This window comes from Haliaeetus albicilla, chromosome W (genome assembly GCF_947461875.1).
Source record: "Haliaeetus albicilla chromosome W, bHalAlb1.1, whole genome shotgun sequence".
Lineage (NCBI taxonomy): Eukaryota > Metazoa > Chordata > Aves > Accipitriformes > Accipitridae > Haliaeetus > Haliaeetus albicilla.
Genome location: NC_091515.1, coordinates 17,979,130 through 18,001,746, shown reverse-complemented (window position 1 = coordinate 18,001,746; position 22,617 = coordinate 17,979,130). Strand labels below are relative to the sequence as shown.

The 22,617-nt window shown below is 47.5% G+C and overlaps 2 long non-coding RNA genes across 2 annotated transcripts in view; one reads left to right on the top strand and one right to left on the bottom strand.

Annotated features, from left to right (window-relative positions):
* The window catches only part of LOC138683505 (uncharacterized), a 145,072-nt gene that overhangs the window by 76,615 nt on the left and 45,840 nt on the right, over nt 1-22,617 (bottom strand). The gene's annotated exons all lie outside the window — the stretch shown is intronic.
* Nucleotides 1,424-14,823, top strand: LOC138683502 (uncharacterized). Its single transcript, XR_011323010.1, has 3 exons — nt 1,424-1,590; nt 6,481-6,686; nt 14,729-14,823. It is a non-coding gene; the product is annotated as an uncharacterized lncRNA (long non-coding RNA).

Genomic DNA, 22,617 nt, shown 5'->3' with positions numbered 1-22,617 from the left:
GCGTGGAGCGAAGGGATGAGTTGTAGCTATTGCCCTGGGGTTGGTGGCCACGGATCTTCAGGGGTTTGGGGTTGACTGTATAGGACACAGCATCAGGTATTTGGGTGGCTTAGCTGTCTATGTGACAGCAGCTGGGGGCTGTGTCTTGGCTTCTGTAGTGCAATGTAGATGTTTTAAAGGAAGTATGCATGTTATTTTGGGGAGTTTTGCCATTTGTAAGATGCCACTGTTGTATTTTGATGGTGGTGTCTGGATAGCTGCTGTTGATGTGGGATTTCCCCAGGGGTGCATTAATGCCAGCTTGCCATCCATCTGCGCCTCCTAGGAAAGCAGGAGCTCTGGGATGCCATGCCGAGAAGATGCTGGCACACAGAGCTTGGGGATGGTCACCCTCAGTGAGAAACCGCCTGGGAATGGCTTCACCTGGGCTGGGAAAAAAACAGATTCCTGGGGACAGAGTCAGGGGAAGGATTCCTCTGATTCTCAAGGGGTTTCCAGGTGGCAAGGATGAAGCATGTCTGGAAGCAGGAGCCCAGCAGTGGGTGGGTGGCTGGGGCCATGTTATGGCTCTTTGGGCAAGGTGGGATGGTGGGAGGTGCGTGACGCCTGAGAGGGCGGGCGCGGGGTGTGGAATGCTGTAAAATATTTTTTTATTATTATTAGTAGTAGTAGTATTAGCATTGTAGGATGGGGCATAATTAATGACTCGCTAGGTGCTGAAATACTTTATTAAATAACCTGTTCTGGGAAAAGCATCACTGGCCCTGCTTCCCACTGCAGGGCTGGCTGGGTTGCTTGGCTGCCTCAAGGTGGCATGTCCAGGAGCTTACCTGCCCAAGTCTCCCTGGACCCCCTAACCCCCCCCCAGCACCCCCAGGTCCCCAGGACCCCCTGTCTTCAACAGAGCTGGCAGCTTCTTGTTGTTGCTCTGTGTGTGTGAGTGCATGTGGAGGTACGTGTGTCTGTATGTTCGTGTGTATGTGCATGCGTGTGTGTGTATGTGTGTATTTGTGCATGTGTGTGTGCATGTGTGGACACATATTTAGCTAACATTGGTCGCAAGAGCATTGCAGACGCCTTTAGAAGACCTTGAACAGAATAGACAAGAAGACAAAAAAAGAAAGATGATAATAAAGTCAATTAGAAGAACACAGGTGTGCATTCCACGATAAAGGGAACTTGGCACAAAAAACCTCAATTCAACAGTTTATCTCAACCAATTAGACTGAGACAAGCTTCACATGTTTAAGTTGATATAACCAATTATATCTTATGTTTATGCGCGTGTACAGAGTTGATATAACCAATCATATTTTATACTTGTGCGCGTGTACAGTGACTTTGCAGAATATGTGAATATAAGTATGTGTGTGTTTTAGCAATAAAGGGTCATCTGCTTTCAACTTTACAGGCATCTGTCTACTTCAATCTCCTCAAATTGTGACCCCGACGTGATTGCGGGCCAAGAAAACGCTGGAATTGCTGGAAGTACGTCCGGAGGAGACTCTAGCCAAACGATCGTCTAGCCAGCTGGACTGAGCGGACAACCTTCTCCTGGGAGATCAATCACCCTGCTCGTTTGGAAGTAAGGTGAGCGGCTAGAAGGATTAAAATGGGTGCCCAGATGTCTGTGGAAGAAGGGGCAATTGTACGAATGCTTTCGCATATCCTCTCCGTGAGAGGGATTAAGTATGATTTAAATACTTTACATATGATGCTGAAGTGGCTTAAGGACCATGGTGCCCCCACTTCGAATGTAGAAGTCTTTGAAGTTAAAAATTGGGAAGAAATGGGAAAAGTAATTTGGGACTTTGTATCGCGTGGGGACGCGAAGGCTCAGAAAATCTCCACTACGTGGAGATTGGTGCTGGAAACGTTGAAAGCCCTTAAGGCAGAAAAGGAGGTGGCTGCCACTGCAAAAATTTCAATTGAAGATACCCCAGAAAAAAAGAAAAGTGTGTGTGGCGAGGTGGTGAATAATTCGGACAGTGATGAGGAATTAAACACCAAGGGAGATGTCATTAATGGAGGCAACGATCAACCTTTAAGTAACCTGCCTCTCGAGCAGAGACCTATCCCCTCTGCACCTCCCTATGAGGCAGATACATCCCCAGGAGAAGCTATAAAAAAGCGATGGAAGGACATAAATGATAAAATGTTAACCGAAGGTCTAAATCCTGTGGCTTTTCCAGTTAGTCAGGCAGAATGCCCCAAACATGTGGCAACCTTTCAATTGGGATTTAATAAAAGTACGGAAAACAGTAATGGCTAATGGACTGTCTGCTCCATTTAGTCAGGCATTACTGGAGAATATATTTTCTGGTCAAATTTTAACGGGCTTTGATGTAGGGTTCGGCGTTCGGAAGATCTCGCGATGTCACGGAAAGTTAGAGGGTTAGTCGCAGCCTTATGATGTGTCTGTAATCCCACCTACCCTTGTTAGTATAAAAGGAATTGACTGCGCAATAAAAGGCGGAAGTTGGCGCTCACACTGTGTGTGTTATCTGTCTCTTTCCCTGGTCTGGGGGTGATCAGTGATCTAATCGCGGCACCTTGATATGCGGCGAACGCTACATAATGGTGACCCCGACGTGATCGGTCGCACTAGGCGACGATGGAACTTGCGCAAGTGATTCAGGTGTTGAAAGTGTTGGCTGATGAGGTGGGTGCTCACGGAACGATTAGGAGGGGCCCCACAGGCGAATGCATCCAATGGGTGCTGCGCCGGGGAGGGATGGGCTCTCCCAAAGAAGTATTAAGTCCCCCAAATTGGGGAGAGATTCGGGAGCTGTTGCTCCAGTCGGCGCTTGCGGGTGAGCGCGGAGCTGCGGAACGATTACAAGCGTGGGGGAGAGTGGAGGAGGTAGTTACGGCAGGATGGAAAGCTGGGGAGTGTTGGTCGGCGGCGCGAGCTGTTTTGTTTGCGGATGAAGCGCCGCCTCAAAACCAAGGGGGGGCAGTGCCCCCAGGGACAGTGAGTCAAACTCAGACGGAGTGGGTGGTTGTGGAGCGGGGCTCACAGAGCGGTCCATCTCTGACTGAGAGCGTGGACGCGGAGGGTGCGGCAGAGACGGAGGTTTTTCCTGTAGGGACGGTACCAGCGGGGACGGACGAGCCCCCTCTGCGGTGTCCATGGGAGGAGTTACGGCGGGAGGTTCGGAAGGACTTGGGGGAGTGCCTCTTGGACTGGGATCCAGGCGGGGACGTTAAGGGAGATTTGTACCGTTAGTTGAGAGAGTGGGAGGAACGGCCACCCGCGGAGGGGATAACTGGGAGGCAGCGGGGGTTGGAGACTGTGGCAGAGGAGGAAACACCCCCCCGCGGGGGAAATCAGGCGCCCTTGCCGGGAGAGCGGACGGAGCCTCCTGAGCCTTTGCCTGAGCCTGTGCCTGCTGAGCCGTCAGCTGCACCCCCTCCGGCGCTTCCTCCGCCCCCTCCCTCCTCCCTTCCTTTCCGCCCCCCCCTCCGCCACCTTGCAGCGGCGCGTCTCAGCCGGCCATGAAATGGCCGCCGCCAGGCGCGGCCGCGGCCGGCCCCCGGGCAGAACCATCCGCCCCCCCGCCACTGTCCTTTAATCCATCCCGCCTCTCGGAACCAGAGACGGTGAAACCAACTGCGCCCGCGATAGACGCGGAGCCGCCTGCAGTAGCCTCTGCAGACGAGAGGGAGAGGCATTGGAGGAGAGTATAAAAAAAAAAAAAAAAAGGAGGCGTTTCACTGGAAAGTCCTTGAGAAATTGAAGACTTTGTCCCAATGGCAATTGGGATGGCACCGGCGGGTGCTGGAGCCACTGATCCAACAGATTCTGACTAATAGAGTATTACACCTTAGAGGACCAGCAGACATTGAGTCCTTCAGAGAGGTTTTTAGAACAACATGCCTTATTGTATATAGAACTTGCTTTAGGTAAAAAGTGTGTTAAGCATAATTTGATTAAACATAGTGTGATTACGGGAAGACAGTGTGGGGTAAACGTAAAAGTTAGCTAAAGCCAAAATTAGGGGTAAGGTCTATTTCCATTAATAACCTGGGAACGAGGTTGATTGTGTTTCCACAGATGCAGGACCACGATGGACTCCTGTTGAATTTGCATGACCATCATCATCTGGAGCATCATAGATGGTGTGGCAATATGAATACCACCTCAGTCGAAAACTAATGTATAGGTCACCTTGGTTAACATAACAGGTCAAGATTCTCTGTGCACCGCAACCGCATCATAAAGCCCATGAACCAATAGACAAGATGGCTATGACTCGTGCAGCGCGCCTGGCCAGCGAGCGCATGCGTCATAGATTGCAACCGAGGCAGACTTTTGGCACCCGCTGGCCACGTGTGCCAAAACCCGTTCCTCTGCAAATGTATAAATACGGGGATTTTCCGAAGAGCATCGGGCTGGTGTACGGTGAGGCCATCGTTGCCTCTGTGGGGATGCCCACGGAAAGCTGGCACCTACCGATTGCTGGGCTGAGTTCGTGGAGCAAGATGACACAAGAATGTATGGATGGTTCATCTTCCTCATAGTCCTCATGGTTTGGGTCATTAGGGGTAATGGGTTGGCTCAAAGAATTATGGGCATTATTGTAGTTATTGTGATTTTAGCTATTGTAATAATTTTACCTTGTTCAGCTTGTTAAGTAAACATGGCATCCCTCATATAGCACCGGCCAGGCCATTGTAGAACGAGCACATCGAACTTTAAAGGCCTTACTCGATCGGCTTAGGGAGGGGGAGCAGGAGGAGCCCTCCTGGTTACAGGAAAACACACCTGCTCTCCGTACACAGCGTCTTCTGTTAACTGGGTTAACTTCATTAAATCAGACAGTTCGAGGGGACTTGGAAGAGACGGCGGCGCAACGACACTTTACGAACACGGAAGAGAAAGGTCCCTACCCGTTGGTCCGCGTGTGTGACTTTCAGACGCACCAATGGGAAGGGCCGTTTGAGTTGCGTTGTCTTGGGCGAGGGTATGCCTGTGTACAGACACCTGAAGGGCTACTGAAATGGGTTCCTAGTCGTATGATTCGTCCTGCCTTAACCTCATAGTGTTTGAGTGTTTTTCCTACAGGTTGCTGTCATCCTTTCCTGGCTTGTGACACCTTGGGTATCTGCTACAAACTTCTGGCAGTGGATGCAAAGCCAACTGGGGGACCCTGATGTGTATCTGGACGACGTCCCTCTCAGAGTCCATCAATACGTGCCTTTATGGGATCTGGCTGTCAGAGCTCGCAGCCAGGAATCCAGGTGCCTCAGACATTAAGCCTTAATATCAGTGCACCAATGATAAACTTTATAGAGTAATAGACGTAATTCTTTCCAAGCCTCATGATGTATCTGTATAACTTTCAATCTACCTCCTGTGTGAATTTCTATAAAGGAGCTCTTTGCTCTGCAGGGTAAATGGGACATTTACGGGTGTTTAAGATAGAGTGTTTCAACTTAGTTGTAGAGATATGTTTATACTCATAGTACTTTACATAGTTATTTCTTGGTGTGGAATTGTTCATAACAATAGAGGCCAACTCGTCATAGAGAGGGGGGAGATGTAGGGTTCGGCGTTCGGAAGATCTCGCGATGTCACGGAAAGTTAGAGGGTTAGTCGCAGCCTTATGATGTGTCTGTAATCCCACCTACCCTTGTTAGTATAAAAGGAATTGACTGCGCAATAAAAGGCGGAAGTTGGCACTCACACTGTGTGTGTTATCTGTCTCTTTCCCTGGTCTGGGGGTGATCAGTGATCTAATCGCGGCACCTTGATATGCGGCGAACGCTACACTTTGACTGTACACAATTAGCTACAATGATTTTAACCCCGACTCAGCGTCTATTATGGAAGGTGAAATGGGCAGAATTATGTGATTTAGCGGCACTAAGAAATTTGGACCGCCCAGAAGGAGATCTGCAGTATATGATCACTACTGCACAAATGATGGGATTGGTGACTTTGCAGATGTTAATAGGCAAGCAAGGCTACCAGTGGAAGCATTACAAGAATCAGCCTCCTTAGCTCTGAAGGAAATGGTAACCTTGCCTGAAGCTGGAAAGCCAGAACAATCATTTACAAGTATAAGGCAGGGTAATATAGAACCTTATATGTCCTTTATTGATCGTCTGCGAGATGCTATTGAAAAGCAAATAGATAATGCTGGTGCAAAAGAAGCATTGATAATAAAATTGGCCGTGGAAAATGCAAATGCGGACTGTAAAAAAATACTACAATCGATGCCAGGAAGAGTGACACTAGTAGATATGATAGAGGCCTGTAACAAAGTTGGGTCTTTGGAGCATAAAACTACATTAATGGCCAATACTTTTGCTGTAGCCATACGAATGTATACAAAAAATGTTAAGAAATGCTATAAATGTAGACAATTTCAGTGTAAAGAGGGGCAAAACAAAGTAGAAGTTGGGCCTAATATATGCCCTCGTTGTCATAAAAGGAGACATTATGCTAACCAATGTAGATCTTGTTTCACAAAGAAAGGTGTAGCTCTGCCACCTCAAGGTACCCCATCGCCGGGAAACTACAAGAAGAGTGCGAGGAGCGGTGCGATGACCCCAACAGCTCCGAAAGGATCCCAGAACGGCGCCAAGAAGGATGTCTGGCAGAATTGCCAGCCCGAACAGCTGGAAGTACCAGAGTGGATGTCTCAACAATAGAAACCATTCTACTATGGAACTCTCAGGTACACCATGTGCCAGTAAATGCACAAGGACCATTAGGTAATGGGCTTAGTGCCTTGTTGTTGGGACGGTCTAGTATAACATTACAAGGAATTTTTGTGCTTCCCGGGGTGATTGATGCGGACTACACAGGTCTCATTTATGCTATGGTTTAGACGCCGTCTCCACCAGTATCGATACAGGAATGAAGCAGAATTGCACAGCTAGTCCCTTTTAAAGCAAATGTACCATGTAAGGTTAATCAACAGCGTGGCAATGCAGGCTTTGGATCTACGGGATTAGAAGCTCAAATTATGTGGTCAATGGAGATCAATAAAACAAAACCTAGTATATCAGTAGAGTTACAAAATGCAAAGAACAGGCCAGAAAAAATAAAATTACAAGCATTAGTGGATACTGGAGCAGATGTAACGGTTCTGTCGTGGGAGGACTGGCCTGTCACTTGGGAGCTTTCTGAGATGGATTCAGAACTGTTTGGTGTGGGAGGATTATCAAAAACTCGACAAAGCAAATATATGATTCAATTAATTTGTCGAAATTCAGTTTCTTATATCAAACCTTATGTAACCAATATCCCTATGAACCTGATAGGCAGGGATGCATTAAGTCAAATAGGATGTGTGCTTAGTGCAGGAGACAATTTTGTGGTGCAGCCATGTTGAGGATTTCTTGGCTGGGCAAAGGAATGTGAGCAATCCAGCCGTTAGGTGGGAACGAAGCATAAGTTTACAAAGTGCTGGAGCAGACAAGGACGCTGTGTCCTTGTACGCTGGGAAAAAGGAAGATAAGAAGAGCCTGACAAACAACACCTGGATGCTGAAGAATGAGATAAGTGACTGCTGGACACCTCGTGAAGAAGCTTGCTCAGCCAATAGAGAATAAGATAGTGTCGCGTGAAACGGGGTATTGTACCAATTAGAGTATTGTGTAGGGCGTGTGCACAAGTGCATAAGGTATATAACTGCATCAAATGTGGTAGTAAATGGACTTCACTTGATCACATTGGTCTGTGTGTGATGTCCCTCTGCAACATTTGGCGCCCGAACAGGGACCCTCAGATCAGCACTTTATCATCTCTACGAGAATTTCTGGTGCAGCTGAACCGACGAGGGAGCGGAGGAGCCGGCCGAGAGTGTTCCTGCTGCCCCGGCAGGACGGCATGAGCTTCAGCTGAGCTGGGACGCGCGTAAGTTTGAATCTCGCCCTGAGCTGGGAAAACGAGGAGACGCGCGAAAGCTTGAATCTCGCCCTGATAAGGTGAGCGGTCGGAGAAGGAGATGGGGTTGGACAAAGAGCAGGAAGCAGTCCTAAAGCTCCTTTGTAATTTTCTCTCTGAGAGAAGACTGAAATTCGATAATTCTGTGTTAAAGGGGTTACTTTTATGGGCCTGGAAGAAAGAACTTATCCCGAGTGTAAATGTTGCCTTTGAAGAAGCGACCTGGTTTAATATAGGCAAGGCGCTGTGGGACGCCACTAGCTGCAGGGGGGGTAAGGTAAAGGAGATGAAAAAATATGCAGAGCACTGGAAGGTAATTCGAGACATGCTGGAGACAATGAGGGCGGAACGGCAGGCAGCCGCCGCTGTCTGCGCGGCGGTGACCCCCTCTGCTGCCTCCACGGCTGCCGCGTCAGCCCACCCCGCTGGAGTTGGGGGGATATTCTCTACACAACTATCTCCACCCCCCCTAACATCCATCTCCGTTAACGCTGAGACGCCTGCACAGACACAGCCTTTGCCTATACCCAGCCAGGCCGTTGGTGCCGAAAAAATTCCCCCGTCTGTTACTCCGCAAGAAACAGGGGAATTAGGGGGGGCCGATTGTCGCCCGACAGATCCGAAGCCGACAGAGTCGGGGGTGACTAATGCGGATAAACAGATTGCGGGGGAGAGGGAACCATCTCCATCGGGTGGTGCGATGGAAGAGCTGAGGGAGGTGGTGAACCAGTTACAAAAACTGACGGTACGGTCGGAAGAACCAGAAGTGAGGGAGAAACGGTCATCCTCCCGAAAGGATGAACCGAGAGGGCAAGAGAACGAAGATTCTCGCCGTATACCGGCCCCGCTTCCCCCTCCCGCCCCCTTCTCGCCCCCCCCTCCGGCACCTCCCCCCTCCCCTCCCGCCCCCTCCACCGCCCCCTCCCGCCCCCTTCTCACCGCCCTCTCCGGCGCTTCCCCCAGCCCCTCCCCTCCCGCCCCCTCCCTCCTCCCGCCCCCTCCCTCCTCCCCTCCCCCCTCCCCTCCCCTCCCCCCCCTCCCCCCCTCCCTTTCCGCCCCCCCCTCCGCCGCCTTGCAGCGGCGCGTGTCAGCCGGCCATGGAGCGGCCGCCGCCAGCCGCTGCCGGCCCCCGGCCAGGACCATCCGCGCCCCCGCCCCCGCCCTTTCATCCATCCCGCCTCTCGGAACCAGAGACGGTGAAACCAACCGCGCCCGCGATAGACGCGGAGCCGCCTGCAGTAGCCGCTGCAGAAGAAAGGCAGAGACATTGGAGGGGAGTAATAAAAGATGCCATTATAGAAGGGACTATGCTCCAAGCATTCCCAGTTATTGCATTAAATGGACAGAAAAAATGGGAAGCGTTTGACTGGAAGGTCATTGAGAGATTAAGGTATGCTGTGAGTCAGTATGGAATTAAGTCTGCGTTAGCTCAACAAATGCTGCAATTCATTTTTTCTTCTGATACGCTAATACCTCAAGATATTAAACAGCTAGCACATTTGGTTTTGGAGCCCGCCCAAATGTTAGTGTTTTTCTGGCAGTGGGAGACGTTCTGTGATCGGGAACAAGCAACACCATGATAACAAATAGATCCCTTATGGGGAGTAACCACGCAGATGCTGATGGGTACTGGACCCTTCGCATCAGGGAATGCTCAGTTACAATGTATCACTGAGGTTCATCATCTATCACAGATCTTGGCGTATCAAGCTTTTCTTTCCATACCAGACAATATTCGAAACCATACTTTTACTCAGGTGAAACAGGAGCATAATGAACCTTTCGCACAGTTTATTAATAGATTGCATAGGGCAATCTATGACCACCCTGACATGACCGAGCAAATGAAAGAAAACATGTTCAAAATGCTCGCTTTCGAAAATGCTAATGAAAAGACATGCAAAGCATTGTGTAATTTGCCGAAAAATGCAGCCGTCGTTGATATGCTAGAATACATGGATCGAGCAGTGGACTCACAGAAAACAGCCTATGTTGTCGCAGCTCCACAAGGAGCTACAAAGAAGCACAGGGCCAGTACGACACCCCTGGTCAAGTGTTTTAACTGTGGCAAACGTGGCCACATTAGGAGCAAATGTACAGCTTCTGCTAAGAAAGATGACAATACCACCAAGAATATAGGAAGAAGGGAAACTTTACACCGACCGCGAAGGCCCCTCGCGCGACGACACAAACACAAGGGACCTGGGCTGCCAGCCCTCAGGCAGCCTCGCAACCACCAGATCTGCCACTGCAGGGAGCTCCGGAGTGGATGTGGAAACCGCAGTAGACATTACATTGGTGGATGCAGGGGTACACTTGGTGGATAGCAACATAAAGGGACCATTGGGGCTTGGGCTTAGTGCATTTGTGATGGGACGATCTTCAACAGCTCTAAAAGGAATTTTGGTAGTCCCAGGGCTTATTGATGCAGATTTTTGTGGGACTGTGAAAATTATGATTCATGTTTTAATCCCTCTTGTTTCTATTCCTAAAGGTACCAGAATAGCACAATTAGTTCCATTCAGGTCGTGTGTTCCAAACCCAGGTGAAGTACAACGTGGAGATGGTGGATTCGGCTCCACAGGGAAACCACAGGTATACCTTGCCATGGACATAACAAAAGGTAAACCAGAAAAGGTAGTGCAATTGGAAGGGCCTGACGGAGTTATTGTCAAGAAACTGATGACAATCGATACAGGAGCTGATGTTACGATTATTTCACGATATATTTGGCCTCCATCATGGCCATTGATCAATCCAAATTTTGGCATTGCAGGGATAGGGGGCACACAAGCCACCTTAGTAAGTCAGCTGCCGATTACATTTGTGTTCCCTGACGGTGAAAATGTTACGACGCGTCCGTATGTCATGACTACCCCAACTGAATTGTTTGGCCTCATAGGCCATGATTTATTGAGCCAAATGAAGGCAATGTTAGTGACCCATCCTTTTTAGGAGCAGTCACTGAGGGGCAGCCAATCCTGAAAATTAGCTGGAAAAGAGATGAGCCTGTTTGGATTGATCAGTAGCCGCTAAATTCTGAAAAGCTGCTAAAAATACAAGAGTTAATTGAGGACCAACTGAGAGCGGGACATGTTGTTCCTTCTACTAGTCCATGGAATACACCAATATTTACCATTCCCAAGAAAAGTGGGAAATGGAGACTGTTACATGATCTCAGAGCTGTGAATGCGGTAATGCACAGTATGGGAGCCCTGCAGCCCGGTTTGCCGTCTCCAGTTATGCTTCCAGAAGAATGGGATTTGTTAATTATAGATCTAAAGGATTGTTTTTTCACCATTCCCTTGCACCCAGATGACGCTGAACGGTTTGCCTTTTCGGTACCATCGATTAACAAGGCAGAGCCCTATAAGAGATACCATTGGGTCGTGTTACCGCAATGAATGCGCAATTCCCCCACGATGTGTCAGGTATATGTGGCCTGGGCATTAGAGCCTGTAAGAAAGCAGTTTCCTCAGTTACATTTTGATAGCGGGAAGGAACTTGCCACAGGATGAATTTTTAACTCATTTGCAGGACATCTTAAGCCATCGCGGAGTAATAATTGCTCCTGAATAGGTGCAAAAGGCAGCACCTTGGAAGTATTTGAGGTGGCACATAGATGCTGGCAATGTTAGAAATTTCAACGGTACATGATGTTCAGAAGCTTGTGGAAGATATCCAGTGGGTGCGGAATCTTTGCGGTATCACTAATGACGATATGGACCCTCTGGTAGAACTCTTGGGTACGAGCGCACGTGCAGATGAGAAACGGGAAATGACAGAGCTGACCAATTGGTTGCAGCGGCATGGGAGCCTCCTCCAGGGAATTGTTTTCAACAAGTGTGGGGAATTCACCATGGTACGGGTATTCCACATCTTCCCACAGGACAGGCTATTGTCGAACGGGCCAACAAACCTTAAAGAGCATGCTGCAAAAACAAAAGGGGGGAACCCAGGGCTTACTCCCAGAGGAATGATCGGCCAAAGCCTTATTTGTGCTAAATTATCTTAGATTGACAGGTGATCACAAAGACCCACGAATGGTAGTGCATCATGCTCTTTTACAGGCAGAAAGGACACAACAAAGTACAGGAATCAGGGTAATGTATAAGGACCCAGAGTCCGGGAAATGGTGCGGACCAGCAGAAGTAAAACTTACTGGGAGAGGGTATATGTGTCTGCTTACAGATCGAGGCCTTCGCTGGATCCCGGCTAAGTGGGTCAAACCATGGCTTCGCAGTGATGCTGGACCCGGAATCATCCCAGCAGCAACTGGCACGGCACCGGCGGGTGCTGGAGCCACTGATCCAACAGATTCTGACTAATAGAGTATTACACTTTAGAGGACTAGCAGACATTGAGTCCTTCAGGGAGGTTTTTAGAACAGCGTGCCTTATTGTATATAGAACTTGCTTTAGGTAAAAAGTGTGCTAAGCATAATTTGGTTAAACATAGTGTGATTATGGGAAGACAGTGTGGGGTAAATGTAAAAGTTAGTTAAAGCCAAAATTAGGGGTAAGGTCTATTTCCATTAATAACCTGGGAACGAGGTTGATTGCGTTTCCACAGCTACAGGCCCACGACGGACTCCTGTTGAATTTGCACGACCATCATCTGGAGCATCATAGATGGTGTGGCAATATGAATACCACCTCAGTCGAAAACTAATGTATAGGTCACCTTGGCTAACATAATAGGTCAAGATTCTCTGTGCATTGCTACTGCATCATAAAGCCCATGAACCAATAGACAAGATGGCTATGACTCGTGCAGCGCGCCTGGCCAGCGAGCGCATGCGTCATAGATTGCAACCGAGGCGGACTTTTTGGCACCCGCTGGCCACGTGTGCTAAAACCCGTTCCTCTGCAAATGTATAGATACCGGGTTTTTTCCGAAGAGCATCAGGCTGGTGTACGGTGAGGCCATCGTTGCCTCTGTGGGGACGCCCACGGGATGCTGGCACCTACCGATTGCTGGGCTGAGTTCGTGGAGCAAGATGGCACAAGAATGTATGGATGGTTCATCTTTCTCATGGTCCTCATGGTCTGGGTCATTAGGGGTAACGGGTTGGCTCAAAGAATTGCAGGCATTATTGTAGTTATTGTGATTTTAGCTATTGTAATAATTCTACCTTGTTCAGCTTGTTAAGGAAAAATGGCACCCCAAGTTATTAGGCAAGCTTGGATTGCTCAAAAACAAAAAGGGGGAATTGTTGAGGATTTCTTGGCTGGGCAAAGGAATGTGAGCAATCCAGCCGTTAGGTGGGAACGAAGCATAAGTTTACAAAACGCTGGAGCAGACAAGGACGCTGTGTCCTTGTACGCTGGGAAAAAGGAAGATAAGAAGAGCCTGACAAACAACACCTGGATGCTGAAGAATGAGATAAGTGACTGCTGGACACCTCGTGAAGAAGCTTGCTCAGCCAATAGAGAATAAGATAGTGTCGCGTGAAACGGGGTATTGTACCAATTAGAGTATTGTGTAGGGCGTGTGCACAAGTGCATAAGGTATATAACTGCATCAAACGTGGTAGTAAATGGACTTCACTTGATCACATTGGTCTGTGTGTGATGTCCCTCCGCAACACGGCCATTGACAGGCGACCATGCCTAAAACTGAAATGGAAAACAGAGGAACCGGTTTGGGTGGATCAATGGCCGCTGACTGAATCTAAGGTCACCATCTTGAAACAGTTAGTACAGGAGCAATTGGAACAAGGGCACTTGGTGAATACCACGAACCCTTGGAATACACCAGTTTTTGTCATTCCAAAAAAATCTGGGAAATGGAGACTGTTGCATGATTTAAGAAAAATAAATGAGGTAATGGAAAATATGGGAACCCTTCAATTAGGGTTACCCACGCCTACTATGATTCCACAAGGATGGAACATTTTGATTATTGATTTAAAGGATTATTTCTTTACAATATATTTAGACCCGAAAGATGCGGAAAAATTTGCCTTTTCTATCCCCACCATAAACAAACAGGAACCCATGGAACGTTATCATTGGGTAGTTCTGCCACAAGGAATGAAAAATTCTCCAACCATATGCCAATCCTATGTATCCCAAGCTCTAAAAGGGTTTAGACAACAAAATCCAGACTTGATTATTTATCACTATATGGATGATATCTTGATAGCAGGGAAAAGAGAGTTATCCAAAAAACTCAAAGAACTGACTACACAATTGTCTAATTTTGGTTTAAAAATAGCACCAGAAAAGGTACAAAAAATGCAACCATGGAAATATTTAGGCTGGAAGATTTTAGAAAAAACTATAGTTCCACAAAAACTGGAAATTACAGACAAGATTGAAACATCGAATGATGTGCAAAAATTACTGGAAACTATCAATTGGGTTCAAACACTGTTGGGAATAGATAATGAACTTCTGACCCCTTTATTTGAAATGTTACAAGGTGACACTACCTTAACGGCACCTCGACAATTGACCCCTCAAGGTAAACAAGCATTGCAACAGATAGCAGATATAATATCCCAGAGTCAGGCTTTTAAGATTAAAGAAAATCTTGACATTAATCTTAGCATTTTAAACCAAGAAAAATAACCCCTTGGGATCATATATCAATGGGAGGGGAGTCACAAAGACTTGTTAATAATAGAATGGATCTTTTTAGCTCACCAGGCCCAAAAATCCATATTTTCTCAAATTGAAATGATTTCAGAATTAATTATAAAGGGGAGACGTCGGATTATTGAGATTTGTGGACAAGAACCACACAAGATTGTCGTTCCTTTGACTCAAGGATATTTACAATGGTGTCTACAGAATAGCCTAACTTTACAAATTGCTTTTACAGATTTCGAAGGAAAGATAGATATTCATCTTCCTGCACACAAAATGTTTACCTTGCTACAGAATATACAACTAGAAGAAAAAGAATTGTGTGCAGAGTTACCTACCGATGGTCCTACAGTATTTACGGATGGCAGTGGAAAAACAGGAAAGGCAGTAGTAGTTTGGAAAAAAGGTCAGGTATGGAAAAATCACATTGTCACATGTGGAGGCTCCCCCCAAGTGGTGGAACTTCAAGCTGTAATAGAAGTATTTAAAAAGTGGCAGGATGTTGAAGTCAATATTATTGCTGATTCTTTATACGTGGTAGGTGTAGTAAAACGCTTGAGACGGGCTTATTTGAAAGAAATTGATAACATCACATTGTTTGAAAAATTTAAGATGTTGCTATTTCTGTTAAACCAATGGACAAAGTGTTATTATATAATGCATGTGCGAAGTCACACCAGTTTGCCTGGATGGATCACAGAAGGGAATAAACGAGCTGATTTACTAGCTAATGCTGTATGGACTGGGCCACCCCCCAATAAACTTCTACAGGCACGTGGAGCTCATAGTTTTTTCCACCAGCCAGCGAAAGTATTAGCCAAACAGCTTCAAATTTCTATAGCAGATGCCAAAGCCATCATTCAGTCCTGTGCTGAGTGCCAGAAATTATCTGGGCACGGAGATGGCGCTGTAAATCCTAGAGGTCTGCGATCCCTACAATTGTGGCAAACTGATGTGACTCATGTACCAACTTTTGGAAAATTGTGTTATGTTCATGTTTCTGTTGATACATATTCCTTGATGATATGGGCCACAGCACTTGCAGGCGAAACAAGTCGACACCTACAAACACACTTGCGACAAACATTTGCAGTAATGGGTGTCCCGGCCCAGATAAAAACAGATAACGGACCATGTTTTATAGCACAATGGACTCAGGAATTTTTTCAACAATGGGGAGTTACTCATATTACCGGCATTCCTCATTCTCCCACAGATCAAGCTATAATCGAACGTACTCATAAAGTATTAAAAGATTTTTTGGAAAAACAAAAACTGGGGGAATTAGGGGAACCTCCTTCAAATAGACTCATGAAAGCAATATATGTGATGAATTTTTTGACTCTGCGTGGAGAGTCAGTTGTTCCCCCTGTAGTTCGGCATTTTCAAACAATGAATAGTGGGATTCAAAATATTGATAATGGGTGGAAAGTCTGAGTTAAAAATATTGAGCATCAGCAATGGGAGGGACCTTTTAAAGTAATAACGTGGGGCTGAGGTTATGCTTGTGTCATTACAGAAAATGGGCCAAAGTGGATTCCAACTAAATGGATGAAACCTTATGCTGAGATTGATATGGAACACACTGACTGTAGTAAGCAGCGTGACAGTGACACTGGTGATTGATCCACATCGTTTAACACCGTGGGACAGTAAGAATGTTTGGGTGACACTGGCTAAAGCTATTAACCAAACCTCTTTTTGTGTGTCATTGGCATTACCTGAACAGCCTTTTCATACATGCTTTGTAGGAGTACCGTTAAAGAATAGTGCAGTGGTGCTCCAGGGTGTCAATAGTTCCAGATCGGCCACCCGCAATCGGGCCTGTAATACTACAGAGTCATGTGGGCGCCTCTGTAGCACTACAGAACGATGCGTAGAAAATTGGGACAAATGGAAGGACTTACTGCCTAAGGCAGCCCAATGAACCCCAGAAATTATACATTTTAGGAAGTGTGGGAACCCCAAAGTGTATTTACTTTAAGCCTCCTTATGAAACAGAAGGACAAGACGTAACTCCCGAAAAACCTTTGTTTAAAAATGCATCTCTCTGGTGTAACAAAACAGCCACTAATAAATCCCTAGGAGTTGCAGAACCTCGAAAACTGCCTCCGGGAGTGTTTTTGATATGTGGAGATAGAGCTTGGCCTGGACTCCCTTCCGGCAGGAGGGGAGGGCCTTGTACATTGAGACGATTAACTTTGCTTACTCCAAATGTTAGCATGATTTTAAATCATACTCATTTACATAGATATAAGCGACATATTTTAACCAACAAGTGTGATGATAACATGGATTTATGGAATAGGGGAGAGATCATTACAGCTAGCCTATTAACCCCCGGTGTAGCAACCGCAGGAGCTTTAACACAATTAAGAAAGCTGTCATGTTGGTTAGGCAAACAGACAGATCAAACTACGAGAATACCGAGTGATTTGACATCTGACATTCAATCAATCAGACACACCACTTTACAGAATAGGACTGCTATTGATTTTTTTTGCTATTAGCTCACGGGCATGGATGTCAGGATTTCGATGGAATGTGTTGTATGAATTTGTCAGATCATTCAGAATCGATACATAAAAGTATTCAAAAGTTAATGGATCAGACAAAGAAATTGCAAGAAGATGATTTTTTTTTTAACTTAGAGCATTTAACTACGGGATGGGGACTTGGTAGTTGGTTTGTATCTTTGTTAAAATTAAGGTTTTTATTCTTATGTATTTTATTAGGTATAATGTTGCTTTTACTGTGTTTAATTGTGTTCATAGGTCCTTACAAAGGACAATACAACAGGTGTTAATTGTCAAAAAACAAAAAGGGGGAATTGTGGACACACATTTAGCTAACATCGGTCGCAAGAGCATTGCAGACGCCTTTAGAAGACCTTGAACAGAATAAACAAGAAGACAAAAAAAGAAAGATGATAATAAAGTCAATTAGAAGAACACAGGTGTGCATTCCACGATAAAGGGAACTTGGCACAAAAAACCCCTCAATTCAACAGTTTGTCTCAACCAATTAGACTGAGACAAGCTTCGCATGTTTAAGTTGATATAACCAATTATATCTTATGCTTATGCGTGTGTACAGAGTTGGTATAACCAATTATATTTTATACTTGTGCACGTGTACAGTGACTTTGCAGAATATGTGACTATAAATATGTGTGTGTTTTAGCAATAAAGGGTCATCTGCTTTCAACTTTACAGGCGTCCATCTACTTCAATCTCCTCATGCATGTGTTTATATATGTGTATGTATATGTGTGTGTGTTTATGTGTGCACATGCATGTGTGTGCATGTGTGTCAAGGTATATGTGTGAGTAGGGGGTGTGTGTATATAAATATGTGTTTGTGTGTGTGCATGGGTTTGTGCAATTGTATTTGTATATATGTTAAGTGTTTGCACATGCGTATGGTGCATATGTGTATGTATCTCTGTGTGTGTGTATGCGTGTGCATGTGCCCCATCCTGGAGGCTACGGGGTGAGGGCTTTTGCCTGGAAGTGGGGGGACACAGGGTGCTGGGGGGTGGCAGGAGGCCAGGGAGGGTCCAGGCGCTGCCCCGTTATCCAGCCCCCCCCGGGGCCAGACCCTGAGCCCCTTCTGCCACCACAGCTGGGCATTACACCCCGTCCTGGGGACGACAGGCTAAGGGGGGATGCCAAGGGGTTTGCACAACGGGCACCCCAGTGACCCACCCTGGACCTGTCATTTATTCCCCAAGTGACCAAGTCCTTCCTCCCCTGTTGCTCTCAAGCAGTGCAGGGATGTGACCTTGGGGCCAGGGATGACCAAACTGGTTTTCCCAGCCTTCCTAAAAATCCTGCACAGGGCTGTAATTACCCTTGCCTTAAATCAGGGGGGAGCCTGACACTGCAGGTATGCCCACAGCACCCAGAGGTCTCAGGCAGTGAATCACATCTCAGGGAGCAGCGCAGCACAGTGGGGATGGGGCACGATGAACCGGGAATGGGGGAGAGAAGCGGATCTGGAGCGCGGGGGTCCTGGTCCCATCAGGGGCGGGAGGGAAGGGGGAGGAATGGGAGCTCCTCTGGCCAAGGAGCTGTTTCTTTTGGGAACACAGAGGATAAATTCCTCCTGAGTTAGGAGCTGGCGCTGTAATTAATACTCAGCAGAGTCACTGGGGCTGTGCACAAGATGACGTGCGGAAAACAGACTCCACAATCAGTGAGATTGTAAAGTAGGTATGTTCATTCAGCGCTGGGCGGCACGGGGGGTAGTCCCACCAAAGTTGCGCGCGCCCGACTCGGCAGTTCGCCTCAAGTTTATACAGTCAGGTATTACATATTCACAATACGCCTATATATATGCATGACCTATCCCCGCTTCATATTAAAATTAGCTCCGAGAGGTCATTTCCATAGTCCCCTCCCAACTGCGCCTGCGCAGGGCCTCTTTATGGTGGTCGTCTGGTGGTCACAGAGATGAAGATAGATGACTCCTCTTCGTCACCACTAGTAACCTCTTTTCTTGCGCAGGCTCAGTGATTTCTTGGTATTCACCCAAGCCGCAAGACCAGTCTTAGCTGGCTCTTGGGGCCTGCTCCTGCTTCTTATCAAGGACTGTCTCTACCTCATTGGCTGGTTCTTGGGACCAGCTCTTCTTATCAAGGACTGTCTCTGCCTCAGCTAATTTCAACAATGTAGGCACTAAACATCATCTTTCACCCCCCTTTATTATGTCTACTGAGATTCTTTTGACCCCCCTTGTCTCAAAGAATTATTTGCAAAACCGGACAGAAGTTAAACATCTACGCTAACTGGAAGTCAATTTTGGAGGCGACCTCGGGATGCAAGGGAGCACAGGGGAGTGTGTGCATAGGCGCAGATGGATGAAGGGGGTTCGTCTCCCCAGCTCAAGGGGCAGGGGTAAGCCTGCGGGACCCGACCCAGGCCACTGAGATGGAGGAAGAAGCTGGTGGCTCATGGCTTAGACAAGTGTACTCTTCACTGGGTAAAAAACTGGCTGGCTGGACGAGCCCAAAGGGTTGTGGTGAATGGAGTTAAATCCAGTTGGTGGTGGGTCACAAGTGGTGTTCCCCAGGGCTCAGTATTGAGGCCAGTTCTCTTTAATATCATTATTAATGATCTGGATGAGGGGATCAAGTGCACCCTCAGTAAGTAAGTTTGGGGGTGACACCAAGTTGGGAGGGAGGGTTGATCTGCTTGAGGGTAGGAAGGCTCTACAGAGGGATCTGGACAGGCTGGATCGATGGGCCGAGGCCAATTGTATGAGGTTCAACAAGGCCAAGTCCCGCACTTCGGTCACAACAACACCATGCAGCACTACAGGGGAAGAGTGGTTGGAAAGCTGCCCAGCAGAAAATGACCTGGGGGTGCTGGTTGACAGCTGGCTGAATATGAGCCAGCAGTGTGCCCAGGTGGCCAAGAAGGCCAACAGCATCCTGGCCTGTATCAGAAATAGTGTGGCCAGCAGGAGCAGGGAAGTGATTGTTCCCCTGTACTTGGCACTGGTGAGGCCGCACCTTGAGTACTGTGTTCAGTTTTGGGCCCCTCACTACAGGAAAGACATTGAGGTGCTGGAACATGTCCAGAGAAGGGCAACAAAGCTGGTGAGGGGCCTGGAGCACAAGTCTTATGAGGAGCAGCTGAGGGAACTGGGGCTGTTTAGTCTGGAGAAAAGGAGGCTGAGGGGAGACCTTATCACTCTCTACAACTACCTGAAAGGGGGTTGTAGTGAGGTGGGTGCTGGTCTCTTCTATCAATCAAGTAACTAGTGATAGGACAAGAGGAAATGGCCTCAAGTTGCACCAGGGGAGGTTTAGATTGGATATTAGAAAAAGTTTCTTTACTGAAAGGGTTGTCAGGCATTGGAACAAGCTGCTCAGGGAAGTGGTTGAGTCACCATCCCTGGAGGTATTCAAAAAGCGCATAGACGGGGTACTCCAGAACATGGTTTAGTGGGCATGGTCAACAGTTGGACTTGATGATCTTGAAGGTCTTTTCCAACCTAAATGATTCTATGATTCTATGATTTGGAAGTTACAGTGGGCAAAAATCTTCTCCTGGGATGCTCTGGAGAGGGTTGGGGATGTTACTGCTGCTGGCTGGGAGTGAGAGAGGCTGTGATGCAGCAGCCAGGCAGGAGCTGCAATGAGCAGTAATGGGGACCAGAAGCCTCATCTCATACCTACAGCCATCACCTGCATCCCTGCCACAAGCATTTGTGTGCAGGAGGTGGTCCCCAAATACAACAATGGGTCAGCTCAGCTCTCAGGAGACTTTCCTTGGAAAGCTGGAACCAAATGCCCCCCTGCAGGAGTCCTGGTCCCCTGCTCAGACCCAGCTTTCAGCAGGTTTTCTTTCATGGAAGTTGTTAAATATTGAGGATGTGAGGCTTGTGGGGGGTCTTGGCAATGATGCTGGGGACTGTGCCCAGCTAGGCAGCAGGTCAGCTAACACACAGGGTGATGCAAGCCTTTTTTGGGAACAGAAACAATGCCTGTCCCCAAGCAGGAGCTCAGCACCGGGATTTCCCAGGCAGACATGCTGCACAGCAGCAGCGTGTGGAAATGAGCTCTGCAGGGTGAAAGCTGGGCAGCCGTGAGCGCTGGCGGACACAGTGTTGCTCTGCTTTCCCTAGCAGAGGCAAGGGTGAGAGCCTGCCCCGCTCCGTCGCAAGCCAGATGCAGCAAAGACCTGCAGGGCAGACAGAAAATTGGTTGCAAACATCTTCTGAACACCCAGCTTGGTCTTTTTTCCCTCCAACACCCAACCTGCTTATTCTTCCCCAACCTGCTTGTGTTTTCCATGAGCACAGCCCACGAGCAGAGTGGGCTGATTTGGCTTAGGGGTCCTGTGTTGGGGACAGAGCTCAGCCCAATTCACTGGGGAGTTCTCTGAACACCTACATTTATTTTCAGGATGGATACATAATCTTCTACCCTCTGTCTTAACACGCCTACACATTTGCTCTTGAAGAGATCCTGCTTATAGTGTTCCCACAGCGCAGGAAAAAAACTGAACTGAGGGTGGCCGGGGTTCAGGGAGAAGAATTTGGATCTGACATGGAGATGACACATTCCAGGCCGGGATGCTATCCCAGAGCAGAGTCCTTCTGAAGAAGGTCAGTCCCACTGGAATCACAACATCCCTGCTTCACATGGCATGGCGCAGAGAAATGAATTAAACTGTCTACAGTTATGCAAAAGCTAGTTGAAGAGCTGGAAACAGAACTAAAATTATCTGAGTCCCAAATCTGTGACCTCCCATTCAGGGACACACATGGGGTGGGCTTTTAAATACCCTGACAACCCAAATCCGGTCAGACCTGGGGTTCGGAGTTGCTTCTGTAAAAGCATATATATGTAAAGGCATATATAAAGGGGATGTTTCTCCCGCTCTGGTAATCCACATGTAGGCTGCTGCCGGACCAGCCCCCACTCCTGGTGCCTGTTCCAGCCCCTGTGGAAGTTGGCTAAGCTGGGTCAGGCTGCCACAGCTTTGCCTTGTGCTCTCTGCAGGTCACGTAAGGGATGTCTACCCCGATTAATCATGAAGTACCAGAGCCTGGCTCCGCAGTGTATAGGCAGCTCTGCACTCGCCCTACCCAGGATCAACCCGGCCGTGCTGTCTGCAGCCTGGCTGCTTTGGAAAATAAAGCTGTTTTCTGGATGTAGGAACCGGTTCTCTGTCTTCACTGTCTCAAAGGCTTCGAGTAACTCAGGGTTGTTCAAAAATCCTCACACCAGAAGGCACATGCAGCTCTACCGCTGAGCCATCCAAGGCTCAAAACCAGAGAGGGATGATTTTCCAGACCTGGTTCAGCTGTTTCCCAGAATCGTGTGTATTGTGCAAACTGCAGCTTATTTTACTACATGTTTGTTTACAGCTGGCAGCTCATGACTTCTGCATCAGCTGCTCTGAGCCCAGCTGATGCGCTGGTTACCCACCTAATCCCTACACCCAAACAGCCCCAAATTTTCCCTGTATCTAGAGTACAAAGTAAGCCACACCAGACTGAAAACTGGAGTCTGGTATGTTTATTAAACCCTGATATACTTCATCTCCCCCTCCCCAATTATTTTAAGGTCCCTTTTGAACACGATATGAAAAACATGGTGCTGCTTAAATC